This window comes from Nyctereutes procyonoides, unplaced genomic scaffold (assembly GCF_905146905.1).
Source record: "Nyctereutes procyonoides isolate TBG_1078 unplaced genomic scaffold, NYPRO_anot_genome, whole genome shotgun sequence".
In the NCBI taxonomy this organism is placed as follows: domain Eukaryota; kingdom Metazoa; phylum Chordata; class Mammalia; order Carnivora; family Canidae; genus Nyctereutes; species Nyctereutes procyonoides.
The window spans coordinates 26,460,182-26,477,071 of record NW_026575037.1 but is presented as its reverse complement, the minus strand read 5'-3'; the positions used below and the strand labels follow the sequence as shown (position 1 = coordinate 26,477,071).

The 16,890-nt window shown below is 61.3% G+C and overlaps 1 protein-coding gene across 1 annotated transcript in view; it reads left to right on the top strand.

The window, feature by feature from the left end:
- SYT2 (synaptotagmin 2) overlaps positions 1 to 16,890 on the top strand; it is an 82,295-nt gene that overhangs the window by 357 nt on the left and 65,048 nt on the right. The window lies entirely within an intron of this gene.

Sequence of the window (16,890 nt, the reverse complement as noted above, 5' to 3'; positions counted from 1 at the left end):
AGAGGGCGGCGGGGGACCGTCGGGGTGTCGGGGTGTCGGGAGGAACTGGGACGGGGACGCCCGAGGGGGATGGAGCGCCCGAGCCTCCCTCCAAATCTCATGACTCAGCACGACCTAGGGCGTCCCGTCCCGCTCAGCCCTCCCGCAGGGCTGGGCTCCGGCCCCAGAAGGGCACAAGCCCACCTGCCCTTCCCCACCCCTTCTTGCCCTCCCCACGCGGGGTCCCCTCCCTCCGCGTCCGTGTGCCCCCCTTTCCCTCAGGACACGGGGGGCTTCATTTATTTTGTGACTAAAAGGGTTATATGATGATTTGTCCTCGTACCCCATTAACCCAGTCCCTCCCCCCTCCTCTCCTGGTCCCGTCCCCACATTCCACAGGTGCCTTCCCGACACCCCCAGCCCCAGCCGGGCGGGACCTCCGGAGCCCCAGCTGCCCCTCCGCAGCACCCCCCATTCCCTGCTGAGGCGGACAAGTAGATGTTCCGGCTGCTTTCTCCTGTGGCAGCAGGAAGGCGCAGGACGTAGGCGATGGCCCAGGAGGGGGGCACTGCGGAGCAGGGCAGAGGCTGGACGGGCGGGGCTCCGGCTGGAAGGGGTGAGCGCAGGGATGAGCAAGTGCTTAGGCCCCGTGTACCTGGAAAGACAGGAAGGTGGGCCAAGGTGTGACCTGGCCGGTTCTGGGGGGTGCCTTCCCCTTCTCGGCCCCCTACCACCCCGAGAGGGTCTCCCCAGCAGTAAATTATCCTCAAGCTGAGCCATCCAGCTCCTGGTGACCTGGGTACATCATCGGAGGGTGTGATGTGAGCACGAGGAAGACCAGAGCCTGGACCCTTGCCAGTCCTGTCCCCTTGCTTAGGTCCCAGTGCAGACCCCAGGCTGCCGGAAACATCTGTGTCCACTAGAGAAACCCAAAGAAGAGCCATTGCCCAGTGTCCCTAAGATGGGGCCAGAGGGGCAGGTGGAAGGGGTGGGCCTGGCCCACACTCCCAGCTGCAGCCTGGGTGGGCCCCGGGGCTGAGTCAGCGTCAGGGGCCCACGCTCGGCTCGCAAACAGACCTGGGCAGTGAGCCCACCCCTCGCTGCTTCTCTTCCTCACACCCCGGGAATGACAAGTGCCAGCTCAGGCTTCTCTCCCCGCCGCGGCCAGCCTCTGTCCCGCTTGGCATCGGGCGGATCCCTGGCTTCCTCCTCTAGGACACTGTGGGGGGACTTGCCTTTTCTGGGCCCCTCCTGGCCCACTCTCCGTGCTCTGGCCAAGGAAGAGCTGGGGGCTTCTGGAAAGCTGAAAAGGGGAAGGCAGCTAGAAGTGTTCGACTTCAAGTCACGAGAGACCTGGCTCACTGTCCCCGTAGGAGGAAGAGACCAGAGGTCGTCCTCCTTTTCAGGCCCAGCTGTGACGAGGGTGTCCCTGGCACTGCAGACAGCCGGGGCTGGGTGCGCTTTGGAGATGGGGAGCAGCCTCTCCCCTGCCTCCCTGAGCCAGTGTTCCCAGCCCCAGGCAAGCCTGACCTCCAGGGACCCTTCTGCCCCCACCCGGACCCTGTCCTCCCCCGGACCCTGTCCTCCCCCGGCTGAGTCTCCTGCCCCTGCCCACCTGCCCTGGGAGTCTGTGCAGTGCTCTGGGGGGAGGAGATAGGGGCACAGCAGGTGCCCCCGGATCCAGGGTGTGGGAAGGCCAGTGAGGTGCGGGGTGGGGGGGTCTCGGGGCTCAGTGGACGGCCCGAGTGGCTGTCGGCCCCCTCCTGGGACAGAAGCGTCGTCAGGGGAGTCAGGGGAGTCGGAGGCTGTGGACGGCAGGCTTGCTGCCTCTTTGGCTTTGGCGTTTGGGCTTTCCCGGTGGAGGCTCCGGCTGAAGCTGGGCTTGCTGCAGACCGGGGGAGGCGAGTTTTGAGAACCGGGATGTCAAGCCAGAGGGAGCGATGGAGGGTGTTTACTCGGTGCCGGGTGGTGGTTAACAGGGAGCAGCAAACCAACGGGCTTGGCTTAAAATCCCAGGGCCTCCGGGTGCAAAGTGTGTACTTTATTACTCCATTCGTGCAACGGACATTTGTTGGTTCGCACCTACTACGTGAGCACCCGCTAGGTGCATTGTTGTAGCCGCTGTGGATGCCGCCGGGGACAGACAACCCCGGCGCGGGTGGGGTTTGCAGTCCAGGCGGCCCGGGCCGGTTGCTCAGCTACTCTGAGGTCAGTTCTACGTCGATTCAACGATTAGCTTTGAGAGCCTACTGTGCGCAGGGTGCGGTAGGCCCCGGGGGTTCCGTTGGGAACAAAACCGGCCTGGTTCCCGCCCTCATGACGCTTACCCGCCAGTGACTAACACACAGAATAAGCAGATTATTACGTAAGCAGCTCATCGCAACCCGACACCTGTTAGGAAGGCCTCCCGGGTGCGTGGGAGGCAAGGGTGTTTGCCCCCCAGGGTAGCAAGCGTTCAGTAAATGATGACCTGTTAATACGGCCCCCTGGACGGACGCCACCCTAGAGTTCCCACGTGAAGAATCATCATCCGCGCGGCCAGTTGGTTATTCGTCCTCCACCAGGTCAGAGACCCCGAGGTAGAGAAGCCGGGGTCCGGCCCTGGGTTCTCGGGAGCACGGGGAGTCTGTGATGACTCAGGCCGTCTCGCGGGGCAAGGTCACGTCACGGCGGCAGCCTGGTGACTGTAGCCAGATCGCCCCGCTTCCTCCCGGTGCCGCCACTCGCTCTGACTTCGGGCAAGTGAGCCAAATCCTGTTTCTCCGCCTGCCCGGCTGTGCAGTGGAGACAGAGTCCGTACCTGTGACGTAGGTGGTTCTGGGCGACGGTGAACCAAGTGGTTCCTGCACAGGGTTTAGAACGGCGAGGGCCTCGCGGGTGGTTCTGCCGAGCTCGTGCCGCCCACGGGCCTCCGCCCATCCTCTGCCCGCGGTCGGGACCCTCTCCTGCCGGACGGACCACTTCCCGGCTCTGTTAATCCTAAAAACCCAGAGGAAGGGGCCGCTCCGGCTTCTCCGGTGGCCATTCCCGGGGTTTCCTCCCTCAACTTCCAGGCGGTTCTTCATGCCCGACAAAGCTGTGTGTTGTCAAAGCTCAGTTTCCGGGGAGGATTTGTCCCGGCAACTCTTCATTGTCACCCCTGGGACCGTCGTTCAGGTAGTAGCCACTACTACGGGTGGGCACGTTAGGGTGCCGGCCCCGAGGGACGCGACCAGTCGCTGCGAGTAGACCTCGGGGCGCTCCTAGCTGCCAGCCCCGCACCCCACCCCAACGCTCACACACACTCACGGGTCTAAGCGTCGGCAAGGGGCCTAAAATTAAACATCAGGAAGGATGCCCCAAATACATGGTACACAAGATGTTCTAGAAGCTTCCTCCCTGGATAATTTCTAGACTAGGACAGACTTCCCCACCTGTGTGGTCAGGAGACCAGAGCACTGAATGCCGGGGATGAGGAGGTCGCATCCGGAGGGAAGCAGGCTGTGCGCCGCTTGGTCCGTCCGTGGAGGGTCAGGCGCCACCAGGCAGCTCCCTCGGGGGTGGGGACAAGGCAAGAAGAGGACAGCCCTGCGGTCGTAAAGGCCGGGGAGGCCCTTTTCTGACCTTGTCTGGGGCTCAGGATCCCAGGCTCTCCGTAGGCCACCCTGCCGTCAGGGCGTCGCGGGAGTGGGCGTCGCGGGAGTGGGCGTGAGTGGCCCGGAGACCCAGAGCCCTGCGAGCCGCGCCTCCCCTTTCTCCAGCTCCGCCCCCTTCCCTTCTGCCTCACAGTCCCCTTGTACCACAAAGAGGCCAAGGCCCCGAGACGTCATGTGGCGGTTTAAATCCTCGCACTGTTGAGGCCCGAGCGAGGTCTCACACCCAGATCCTGGGCACCTCGGATCAGAACCCTTCGTCCTCAGGGAGCCGCCCCACGCGTCCCCTGCTCTTTCGCAGCAGCCCCGTCTAGGTGTGGACCTGCCAACTCGGCCAGGGGTCCTCAGAGTCGGTGACGCTTTGGGGGTGAGCAGGGACCCGTCCCTGACGTCGGTGGCCGGGAGGCAGAGGATGGGCGGCGATCCCTTGGAGAAGCGGAATCCGTGCTCCCGGTGCTCCCAGTCCGCTGCTGGGTTGCTCTGGGACTCACCCACCAGGAGCACCCGCTGCGCAGCGCCAATGACGGGGCAGCTGGGCACCTGCCCCAGCCTCAGGCAGCCGCGTCCGCAATGGGGGGCGGCCGTCACCGGCCACTTCCCGGCTGGGCGGCGTCTCCCCCGGAAGCCCAGCAGGACGTAGGCACGCGTGCCCGTGTGTGCGCTCGGAGTCGACGGCTTCTCCTAGAGGCCAGGCCGAGGGGGTGCCCTGGCTCCAGCCCAGCGCCGCCGCCCCCTCCCGCCCCCCCTGCTGCCCTCCTTTTCCTTCCGCTTCCAGTTCCGGAGACGAGATGGGGAGACGAGATGGGGAGGCCGACGGCCGCCTGCAGGTTCCCCGCAGCCTTGGGGCCTCGCTCCCTCCGTCTCCCCACAGAGGCACCGGGAACCCGAGGGCCTCCTCGCTGGGCACCTGGGACGACGGCGGGTGCTGGCCGAGCGGGGAGTCAGGGAGGCTCCTCGGAGGCTTGTGGGAACCAGGTGCCTCGCGGGACGGGGTCGGCGGCCGGGGCTTCCTCCGGGGTTGGTGCCGCAGCTCGGGACCTGCGACGGGACGGCGCTGCCCGGGGCGGCCTTCCCCAGGAGCTTCCGTGTACCTCGATACCGAGTGTGAGTGGCCGTAGGAGGGCCCGGCGCCGCCAGGTGGACCGCGACACGGGTGCGGCTCCTGCCAGGCGGGGCGTGGGGGCACCACAAGTCGGCCGAGGCCGGGACCTGGAGGGGACACCAGCCGGGTCGAGGCCCAGCAGCCCGCTGCGGTGGCCCAGCGGTGGCTCGCCTGCGCCGTCCCCGGGCCCCTTCAGCTTCCTGTCCCCCGGAGTGAGGGGGGAGCGGCCCTCGGGTCCTTATGGAAAGGACCTCCTTTCTGGCGTCCAGCCTTACCTGTTTCTGCTCCTGCAGAGGAGGAGGGCCTGGCGGGTGTGAGGGTGGCCTGCGCTAAGGGTGGTGGGCTCTGGGACCCCCCGTGCCTCTCACCGCCTGCGTTTATTTGGAGGAGAGAGTGTTCAGCAAACGCACGTTTATCTCCGTCCTCCGTGGGGCTGCGTGGCTGCCCAGCCTGTGAGCCGTGGGTCCCTCGTTGTGCCGACCGCGCCGTGGACCACAGTCACGGGCCCATGGACGTGGGTGCGAGGTTAGGCCCCAGACCCTTGGGCTTCCCGTGTTCCCACCTGAGGAACGTGTGGAGGATGATGCTCTGGGTTAGATGCTCTGGGGTCCTGGGGAGGCAGACCTGGGGGCTGAAACCCAGCCTCACCCCTAGGAGCCAAGGTGAGTTAGAGGTGAACCCCAGGAATCAGGGTGACTGCGGCTGGGCTGGGGTCAGCGGGACGCTTGGAGTTAATTGAGGGAAGGCCGGGGGGCTCCGTCTCCCAGTGTGAGTCTCCCATGGGGAGGAAGAGGCATCACTTAATAAGGCTGCCCTGGTTCCAGATCAATCCTGGATTGCAGGAGGCGAAGGGGGAAGCACGACAGAGAAACTGGATTAGCTCTTTGACGCTGGCACGTGCGCTTGGTGCTGCAGGAGGCGGGGGACGTGAGGGCCGGGCCTGCAAGGGGCAGCTCAGCGCCCCGCCCTGAGTTTGAGGGCTCCCGGGGAGACCGTGGTCCCCAGCCCTGGCAGGCGTCCTGCTGCTAGAGCCCCAGAGTTGCGCAGGGGAACGGACCGGAGCAAAAGCCCAAAAGCCCGGGCTTCACCGCAGCGGTGGGAGGTGTCCTCGGGCTTCCCTCGGGATATAGGAGAGGCAGTGGGGACAGGCGGTGGGGACGCGGGAGGGGCGGTGGGGAGGAGGGCAGGGCAGTGGGGATGGAGGAGGGGTGATGGGGAAGAGGGAGGGGTGGTGGGGACTGCGGGGGGGCTGCAGCAGGGCGGGGGAGGGCAGCGCTGACACCCGGGGTCATGGCCCAGCGGGTCAGCGCTGTGTGCTCCGCAGGACATGAGGGAAGCGGCAGGCGCGTGGCTGAGTCTGGGGTCCGGGGTCGGGTCCAGGGTTCGAAGTCCAGGGTCTGGGGTCCAGGGTCGGGTCCAGGTCCCACTGCCTAGGTGAGACCCCACCTGCACCTCTTGCCTGGTGTCCCTGCCAGGTCGGGAACTGAGCCTGAGAGTCCTCATCTGGAGACGGAGGTCGTCACCCAAGAGGGGCCCCCCCGGGAGGGTCACAAGGTGTCCCAGGCCGCCACCTCCCCGAGGAAAGGGCCCTGGACCCCTGTGCGTCCCCAGAAAGTGCTCGGAGAGTTGCAGGGTCAGAGCCATTTTCAGAATAAGCCCCGGGTTCTTGGCTGTTTCTCTCAGATGTGGGCGGCGAGGGTCCTGAGGCCTTGGGTTGGACAGCTGGCGGGTGGGGGTGGGGGTGCAGGCGGGGGTGCAGGAGGGGGTGCAGGTGGGGTGCAGGAGGGGTTGCAGTGGGGGTGCAGGTGGGGGTGCAGTGGGGGTGCAGGAGGGGGCGCAGGTGGGAGCGCAGGAGGGGGTGCAGGAGGGGGTGCAGGCAGGGGTGCAGTGGGGGTGCAGGCGGGGTGCAGGAGGGGGCTCAGGTGGGAGCGCAGGAGGGGGTGCAGGAGGGGGTGCAGGCAGGGGTGCAGTGGGGGTGCAGGCGGGGGTGCAGGAGGGGGCTCAGGTGGGAGCGCAGGAGGGGGTGCAGGAGGGGGTGCAGGCAGGGGTGCAGTGGGGGTGCAGGAGGGGGCGCAGGAGGGGGTGCAGGTGGGGTGCAGGAGGGGGTGCAGGCAGGGGTGCAGTGGGGGTGCAGGCGGGGGTGCAGGCAGGGGTGTGGTGGGGGTGCAGGCGGGGTGCAGGAGGCGGTGCAGGAGGGCGTGCAGGCGCACCAGGCTGTCCCCCGCTGGATGTCTCCGCCACACGCCTGCTGACGGGAGGAAGAACCAAGCAAGCAAATAAATGCCAGTTTCAGTTAAGAGTTTCTCTGAGGGAGAAGTAAAGATTTCAAATTGCGTTAAAATCTGGACTCTTGAGAGCGCGTCTTTTTTAATGTTCTTTGTGAAGAAGTGAGAAGGACACACGAAGCCCTCCCCCGCCTCGCGGCGTGTGGTGCTCACCCCCTGGGGACACACGATCCCCGCAGGGGGTGGCCCCGTCCCAGGGCCGCGTCTAGACCCCGTCATGCTGGTGGAGTGTGGACGCGGTGCCTGCACACAGCCCTGGGGAGGCGGAGGGAACCCGGGTCTCTGCCTGTCGAGGAGGAGAACTGTCCCAAAGGAGGAGGGCAGTTCCACCCTGGGGCTGGGGGAGGGACCTGTACCGAGTGCCGCCCCTGGGTGTCCATGGCCCCAGGCCGCTGGCTGGAGGCACAGTTACGGGTCCGCCCGCCCGCCCGCCCGCCGTTGTGGCGAAGACCCAGTGTCCTGATCATGGTGCGGGGAGGTGACGCTCTGCCCTCGGGAAGGACCCGCAGGCTCCCCGTCTCCCCATGGCTTGTGCCAGGCACCGGGAGGCTCGGGGGATGCTGGAAGGGCCACCTTCGCCGGGGTCAGGTGTCTGCTCGCTCGCGGGGCCCAGCAGGGAGCACAGCTGTCCTGGCACAGGGAGGCACAGGGACGGGAAGGACGGAGCCCCCCTGGGTGAGGCTCGCCTGAGCGCTTTGTCCTTTCCTGGGAGGGGGAGCCCCGAGGCCTGGCGGCTGTCCCGTGCGCCCCGGAGCTACAGCAGGCTTGGGTCCCTGATCCCCAAGCCCCAGCGCCCTGGATGTGAGAACCGACTTCCCGCCCTCTGGCTCTTCCTCTCTATCCAGAAGGTTCCCTGCAGGCCGACCCAGTTGGCGGCTCGGGGGCGCAGGCAGGACGGGGCGGCCTCCACAGGGCCTGTCCTTCCAGGGCGTAGAGTCCACCCCAGTGCCCTAGTTTCGGGGAGCACCTGCTTGTTGTCTGGGCGAGCGGCATCCTGGAGCACAGGGCTCGAGCGGGAGGACCCTGGCTCCCCGCAGACCTGCAGGTGCAGACCCGCCCCCCCACAGCCTTGCGGGCTCCTGTGGGCCGCGGGACGTCCCTCTCACGTTCCTCGGGAATTGAGAGTGAAATCGGATCTGAGACCTGGTCTTCAGGTTGGAGAGGACTTCTCCAGGCGACATGTGTCCTCCCCTCCCCTCCACCTGCCACTCCCCGGCTTGGCCCAGAACTGCTCTGGGCCGCGTCCTGGGCTGGGGTCCGGCCCCGGGGTGGGGGGGCCCGGCGGCTGGGTGGTCTGCGTGCACACTTGGGCCCTCCGCACGCTCGCTCACACTCATCCACCCACTTACTCATTCACTCCACGCAACAGGCGTTCACGAGCGAGGCTGCCGTGGGGACCAAGAAAGGGCACAACCGCCCCTGCCCTCGTGACCTTGCTGGTCTGAGGGAAGCCGGACACCGAAGAAAAGAAACACACGATTGATTATTGCAACTACGATATCGGGTGTGAAGTAAGACGAGCTCAAGGCTCCTAGGGTCTATGATGGGGGCGCCCAGTGGGGTGGGGATGGTGGGCGTGTGGCCCCCGCGACCCATGAGCTATGCGGGGCCGTAGGCACACCCGGACCTTCTCATGGGACCACAGGGTGCTCCCTGGCCCTGCTTCTAATCCCCCTGGTGACCCTGAGCTTGTCGTTTTCCCTCTTTGAATTTGTTCATTCTTCTGTAAAATGGGGATATTTGACTGGACATCCCTGCAGTCCCCTCCCAGAGCCCCCAGAAAAGCATTCGAAGTTTTAAGTCAAACTGTCGTTCTTCTGGAGACTGAGAAAGAAACTCGGGGAACAAGGATGGGAAAGCCCTTGGCCACTGACTCCGAAGAGCAGGGGGGAGATAGAGAATAAGCCCGGAGCCCGGGGACCATGGTTCTTCGGTGTCACAGATGGAGGAGTGAGCGTGGCAGGCGTGTCCCCAGAGTGGTTGGAATCGGGGATGGAGACATAACAGGGTAAGGCTGCTGTCACTGCGCCAAGGGTAGGACTAGGGCAAGGGTTTGAAACTGAAGCAAGCAGGGTTTAGGTTAGACATTCAGCAGCACTTTCATGCTTACTGCACTGAGACACCCGGCAGGCCGCCAAGGGGTGAAGAGAGGGCGTCACAAAGGTATTCAAGAAGAGCAGAGAAAGAGCTTTTCTGAGGAAGTGTGCGTGGAAGTGGAGGCGGGGGGGACAGGCGACCTCATGAGGTCTCGGGCTCAGATGAGCCCATGGATATCTCGCTTTGCCACCGATGTCAGCGCCGTCTGGACGTCTGGGGAGGAGGATGAGTTGGAATGAATGAGTTTCTGAGCATGAACTGTCCCCAGTTCACATCTCCCGATGACACATGTGGCTTAACTGCAATCGTCACAGTCAAATTGAGGCCAGTTACCCCTCTGCTCTCTTGTCCCCCTGTAAATGCGGCGTCTGAGAAGCGTATTTGTTGCTGGCATATGGTTGCTTGGGAGGCTGGGTTTGGGGCTAAGGGGGGCCAAGCTGTTTCATGTTTCAGACCGAGAAACAGGCTGGAGACGGTCTCCCTGAAGGCCTGGGATGGGGTAGCCCACGAGGCCCTCGGGATCCTGAGGCAGTCCCGCCTCTATGAATGGGGGATAGCTCAGATGCCATCTCTCTCTTTTTTAAATATTTTATTTATTTATTCAAGAGAGAGAGAGAGAGAGAGGCAGAGGCACAGGCAGAGGGAGAAGCAGGCTCCATGCACCGGGAGCCCGACGTGGGATTCGATCCAGGGTCTCCAGGATCGCGCCCTGGGCCATAGGCAAGCGCTAAACCCCTGAGCCACCCAGGGATCCCAATCAGATGCCATCTCGAGGGTTCTTTGTGTCCTTGGACTTTTTTGTTGTCATTACCTGTGGTCACAGGTTTTCCGTGTGTGGGGAGGTCGGGCGAGTATTGCACTCGTGCGTGTGTCTTCCTGTAGACTGTGAAAGGTCCAATGAAACCTGCCCACCCCCCACTCCCACCGAGGAAGATGCTCCTCATCTTTAGTGACTCATAATGTTAGAAAGGCAGCCGAGAGCGTGAAGGACTTGAGATAGACACAAAGAGGAACTTCTGATTGGTAAAGGTGGTTAGACATTGTGACAGAAGACCAAAGAGATGGTGAGACCTCCAAAGAGAAGAAAGTCTGGGACAGGGCAGGTGTGTAGAAAGGAGAGCTTGACCGCCAAGATGCTCTGCCTCCCAGGGTTCTTAAGTGTGGATGTAGACATTTTGGAGAGAGTTGACCGTGTGCAGTTGTTAGAGCTGACTCGTATTCAATGAGTGTATCACAGTAGGGGAGGAGGGTGGGGAAGAGGTGGAGGAGGAGGAGGGGAGGAGAAAGGGGAAGAGGTGGAGGAGGAGGGAGGAGGGTGAGGAAGAGGTGGAGGAGGAGGAGGGGAGGAGGAAGGGAAGAGGTGGAGGAGGAGGGGAGGAAGGTGAGGAAGAGGTGAAGGAGGAGGAGGGGAGGAGAAAGGGAAGAGGTGGAGGAGGAGGGGAGGAGGGTGAGGAGAGGTGAGGAGGAGGAGGGGAGGAGGAGGGGAGAGAGGGAGGAGGAGGGAGGAGGGGAGGAGAGAGGGAGGAGGAGGAGGGGAGGAGGAGAGGGGAGAGGGAGGAGGAGGAGGAGGGGAGAGGAGAGGGGAGAGGTGGAGGAGGAGGGGAGGAGGGGAGGAGAGGGGAGGAGGAGGGGGAGGAGGGAGGGGAGAGGGAGGAGGAGGGGAGGAGGAGAGGAGGAGAGGGAGGAGGAGGAGGGGAGAGGAGGGGAAGAGGGAGAGGAGGAGGGGAGGAGGTGAGGAAGAGGTGAAGGAGGAGGAGGGGAGGAGGAAGGGGAAGAGGTGGAGGAGGAGGAGGAGGGGAGAAGGAAGGGGAAGAGGTGGAGGAGGAGGGGAGGAGGGTGAGAAGAGGTGGAGGAGGAGGGGAGGAGGGTGGGGAAGAGGTGGAGGAGGAGGAGGGGAGGAGGAAGAGGAAGAGGTGGAGGAGGAGGAGGGAGGAGGAAGGGGAAGAGGTGAAGGAGGAGGGGAGGAGGGTGAGGAAGAGGTGAAGGAGGAGGAGGGGAGGAGGAAGGGGAAGAGGTGGAGGAGGAGGAGGAGGGAGAAGGAAGGGGAAGAGGTGGAGGAGGAGGGGAGGAGGGTGAGGAAGAGGTGGAGGAGGAGGGGAGGAGGGTGGGAAGAGGTGGAGGAGGAGGAGGGGGAGGAAGAGGAGGAGGTGGAGGAGGGGAGGAGGAAGAGGAAGAAGTGGAGGAGGAGGGGAGGAGGGGGAAGAGAGTAATGCTGGGCATACCTGGGCGTAGGAGAGTGAGAGCCTCTTTATCAGTATTGGAATGACATCTCTGAAGTAGGGGATGGGTGTGTGTGTGTGTGTGTGTGTGTGGTGTGTGTTTACTCAGCATCAGGCGACTTTCCTTGTGAAAGTCAAGCCTGCAGGACACGGGGATGCCTGCTGCCATGTGAGCTGCCCATTCAAATCCGGGATGCTCCTCTTCTCTTGCTAAAGCAGCTCCTTCTGGCTTGTTTGCTTGTTTGTTTTAAGTAGGCTCTACCCCCAGCCCAACGTGGGGCTTGAGCTCGGGACCCCTGAGATCAGGAGTCGCATGCTCTGCCAACTGAGCCAGCTAGGCGCCCCCGAAACAGTCCGTTTGCGTGGGGTCCATTCGCATGTGATGAACTTTTGCTTTGCCCGCAAGCTGCAATCATTCGGCCTCAAGATCGAAGAGAGTCAAGAGCCAGGTACCTGGTGAAGGATGTGGCTTCTAGATTTTTGCAGCCTGGACTCCAGTTTGGGGCTCAGGCTGGACTCAACTCCTATTTAACACAATCCTGACAGTGCATTTATTTGTTTCTGAAATCCCCTCCGTCCCCCACTTGATTCCAGGGAACCACAGTCACGATTCTGGACTTGGGAGATGTGACCTTGAAAGGTCCTAATACCCAGTTTCCCGGCTCGGCTTGTGAGAGAACCTTTCAAAATCGCCCCACATCTTCTGAAGACTCTCCTGTCGTCTACATATCCTCCAAATTTCTCTTGGCCTTCCCTTGTGGTGAATTCTTTCTTAGAAACTTTCCTCTTGGGATCCCTGGGTGGCTCGGTGGTTTGGCGCCTGCCTTTGGCCCAGGGCGCGATCCTGGAGACCCAGGATCGAATCCCACGTCGGGCTCCCGGTGCATGGAGCCTGCTTCTCCCTCTGCCTATGTCTCTGCCTCTCTCTCTCTCTCTGTGTGTGACTATCATAAAATAAAAAAAATAAAAAAAAAAGAAACTTTCCTCTTGGGGATCCCTGGGTGGCTTGGTGGTTTGGTGCCTGCCTTTGGCCCAGGGCACGATCCCGAGGTCCTGGGATCGAGTCCCGCGTCGGGCTCCCGGCATGGAGCCTGCTTCTCCCTCTGCCTGTGTCTCTGCCTCTCTCTCTCTCTCTCTCTCCCTCTGTGACTATCATGAATAAATAAATAAATGATCTTTAAAAAAAAAAGTTTCCTCTTGAAGACTGAAGCCAACCAGTATCAGTCACGTTGTTTTTCTCACATTTAGCTTCTCTGAAAGGACCTGTATCTCAGTATCTTGGAATATTTTTGGGGCCAAACCCAGTTGAAGGTGATGAGAAGTGGTGAGAGTAGGGATGGAACATTCCCCTTCTCCGCGCTCTGGAACCTCTGCCCCTTTATCCTCTTGAAATTAGTTTCTGCTTCCTTCGTGTAGACGGTCTCCTGGATTATATTATCAACCTTCCCCCGAATCTCCCATAGCACCCTTACAATGCTAGAGGCCCCAACACCAACAGTGCCTAAAATGCAGATCTTGAAAAAAAATGATAATAAAAGTAAAAAAAAAAAATTTTTTTTTTTAATGGAAATCTTGGCTTGTTGGGACTGGGAGGTTCAGCACCACGGACAGAGCCCCCGCGCCTGCCAGCTCCAGGCAGGGGTGGGAGGGGAATCGGTGCTGTGGAAAATTGGGAAATTGTTGCGACCCTTTACTGACTGTGAGACCTTGGCCAAGGCACGTCCTCCTCCTGGACCCCACTCTCTACTCTGTCAAAGGAGCGGGAACTCCCAATATGCTGTGAGCTTGAGCATCCGTAAGACTGTGGGGCTCCGCTTGCTCCTCCAGGCCGGCCTTGCCCTCTCAAACCACCTCCCCGTTTGGGCAAAATCATCTTTCCCAGGAGGTGTTTATTTATTTATTTTTTTAAAGATTTTATTGATTATTTATTTATTTATTCGTGAGAGATGAGAGAGAGAGAGAGAGAGAGAGACACAGGCAGAGGGAGAAGCAGGCTCCATGCACCGGGAGCCCGACGCGGGACTCGATCCCGGGTCTCCAGGATCACGCCCTGGGCTGAAAGTGGTGCTAAACCACTGAGCCCCCCCCCCCGCCCCGGGCTGCCCCCCAGGAGGTCTTTAAAAGTCGTCCTGACACGCCTGGCCTGGTGAGGGGAGGGCCAGTTTAGCTTGCAGGTGATAGGGATACACGGACGGCCTCAGGCCCTGGAATCTAGCCGAGGCCTCCCAAAGTCAGTGACCTGCACCTCCCTCCAGCTTGCTGCGATGTTTGGAGCAGGTGCATCTTCCCTGTAATATTCACACTCCAGATACCTCAGTGCCTGCTCCACTCATGGGCAAAATCTAGCCTGGGTTGGCAGGAGGGGAGGACCTGGGTGGCAGGGACAGTCGTGGGAAGCTTAGCTGAAGCCAGAGGCCTGAAGTGAAGCTGGAGCTGACTGGGCATCCCTGAGAAGGGGTGTGTAGGACTGAGAGTGCAGAGTCCAGACCTCTCCTCGTCGGCAGGTCAGCAGGGTGTGAGAACTGAGCGCCCACCCCACCCCGCCCTTGTGGGGGGGCTGGATTGCCGGGGGAGCAGGCTGCAACAGGAAGAGGAGGCACGGCTGCCAAGGCTGGCGTGGGGCCAGGTGTGGGGCTGGGTGGGCAGAGCCTGGGAGCTCTTCAGGGCCCTGAGGGCTGGGGGAGCCTGTGATCGTGGGAGAGGAGATAGGGTGCCAGCCCGTGAGTGTGTCCCGATGCGCCTGTAGCAGGACTGCATCACCTTTTCCGCGTTTGGTTCATCTAAATGGGGTCATTCCTCTGCTTCCAGACCCCTGGAGATTCTGTGCGGGGAAAGAAGCTCTTCTTTTCTGTCCTCTAGCTCCTCCTTTTCTCATCTCCCCTGTATCTACATTTCTTCCTTGACCACCGTATATTTCACTAAATTGATGATCCAAACATTTGTTTCCCTGCCCAGGGCGTGTAGTTTGGGGGGAATGTGACTGTCATTAGACGGGCAGCTCGGGCTCTACTTCCTAGGGGGAGCCACTCGGAACCCTCCGTAACTTACCTAACACGAAAGGGAAATTCGGGGCAATATTCAGGTTACCTCCTACCTCCCCTTTTGTGCTTCTCCCCTTGGAGACGCGAAGTGCCTCCTGCAGCTGTCCTGTGCTACCCAGGCCTCCCCCCTCGTGACGCTCACCTCATCTCCCTTTCCCTAGCCCTGAGAATAGTGCAGCACGTCTTATTCTGCAGCCCCAGGCACAGATTCAAACTGCTCCTCTGTGGAACATGGCACTCCTCCCCCAAAAAAGGCATCAGCACGTTGAACAGGCAGCGATGCCTACCCAAAAAAAGTCTGGATAAATAGTGACGGGACTCCAGGCATGGTGGTGGGGAGCGTACTTGAGGCAGTGCTCTCTCCTGTGCCATTTGTAGCACCAGGTGGTTCACCGCCGCCCTCACCAGTGGGCAAAACCAGTTCTTGGGAGTGGAGTCGGGGTGGGGAGGGGCAGAGCACGTCTCTCGCCTGGCAGAGGGGACTGGTGTTTGCGTTCGTGGGTACAATATTCTTATAGGGGGACGGAGAACTGGAGGCTTAAACCTCTAGTAGCAAGAGTGTCCATTGCTCAGGTCTGGTCCTGAAACGATTGCCCTTGAGAGTGCAAGGCCAGCCTGAGGGAGCAAGCTGAGCCCCACCGTCTGACTGCAGGGAGCCCAAGGCTTTGGTCTTTTTTTTTTTTTTTTAAAGATTTTATTTATTTATTTATTTATTTATTTATTTATTTATTTATTCATGAAAGACACACAGAGAGAGGGGCAGAGGGAGAAGCAGGCTCCATGCAGGGAGCCCGATGTGGGACTCGATCCTGGGACTCCAGGATCACGCCCTGAGCCAAAGGCAGACGCTCAACCCCTGAGCCACCCAGGTGTCCCAAGGCTTTGGTCTTTTTTTTTTTTTTTCAAGGCTTTGGTCTTAAAGACAATGGATGCGGCTCATCCCCTCCTCCCCTTCCACACAAGATGCGAGGAGACTAATTTTGACCCACGGTAGGAAGATCTTCTAGACCAAGGATTCGGTCTATTAGAACAAGAACAATTTGGTCTAATAGAGCAAGAATTTTGGGTGTAAACCTAGTGTCTCATTTGGCGCCTGGCACACGGAAGATACTTAGTAAATATTTACGGACCGAATATTGAGGGGTCAGAACCGTCTAAACACTCGGTGGCTTCTCTCCGAGGCACCTTGTCCGTAGGTGTATTAACTGTTGTGTTGCTGGAGGGGCGCCTGCCGCCCTGATGGCCTGGTCCCCAGGGCCTTTTCTCTTGAACTCTGAGAATCCATGATTTTTGACGTTTCTTGAAGAAAGGAGACCTCCAGAATCGGGCCAGAGCCGGCACGACGGTGGGAGCCTTTAGAAGGGAAACAGAGCCCAGCACCCTCGGCCCAGCCGCCTCTGCAGCGTCAACCCGCTGCCAGACGCTCTTGTCGAACTCGGTAGAGAGAGCCCGTCTCCTTCTCGTTTCTTGGAAATCCTCATTGTGAGGCCACGTGCGGCAGCTTCGGCTTGGCCTGTGGCTTGCTGGCCATCTGTTCAGTGGGGTGATGGCCATCTGACTGCGGTGCACACTTTCAGAGATGGGTGCTCAGCTGGACCCTAGGCGGGCCGGGGGGCGGGGGAGGCGGCTGGTTGCCTTCGAGGGGGAGTGGAGGTAGCGTGTGTGGGTCCCAGCTCCAGCTGCTCCCAGGCGGCGTCCCTGGCACTGGCCGTGATGAGGATGAATAATTGATGGTGACTAATGGATCATTGCTCCTGCATGAAATATTCAGCAGGGACCGTGGCGGGTTTGTGTAATCGGATGTTTCATGCTGCCCTCCCGGTAGGTGTGGGACTCCTGGGCTTCCCTGGCTCTCAGGATCAGGGGTCACGGCCACTGCCCCACACAGGTGGGCGTTGTGCAGACGGTCTTGTGGGGAAGCCTCCTCGGGGCGCACTTTCCAGGGGAAGGGGCAGGGGCCCGTGCTCCTGTACTCTGGCCTTGCCTGCCTGCAGGGTCGCGTTACGGCCTGGTGTGCAGAAGGTTGGCGAACTACAGTGGGGGTGGTCAGGAGTAAGCCGGGTGCGGCATGCAGCCCCCCGGGATGCCGGAGGGGATGGCGGGAGCTCATGGTGCACCGAGGATGCGCAAGGCCTCCCCTCCACAAAGCTCCCGCCCCGTGGGTACTCCCAACCACCCCTTATGCAGATGAGGAAGCTCAGAGTGGTCTGGGCGCTGCGGAGCTGTGTGCAGAGACGCCTGGGCCCTTTCTTCCCACCCCAACCCCAACCCCACTGTCCTCCCTCCTCCCCTTCCGCACTGACCCTGTGGGAGTGATGTCACCGGGATCCCGGGGATAGAATTACCCGGCCAGCAGCTGTGCAAGAAGGCTGGCTGGTCCCCTGGGGGGGTGGGATGATGGGAGTGCGTGTGTGTGCGTGCACGTGCGAGTGTATGTGTGGGTGTGCACGTGTGTGCATGTGCTGTGTGTATGCATCTGTGTGTGTGCATGAGTGTAATGTGCATGTGTATGTGTGTGCACGTGTGTCTGCGTCT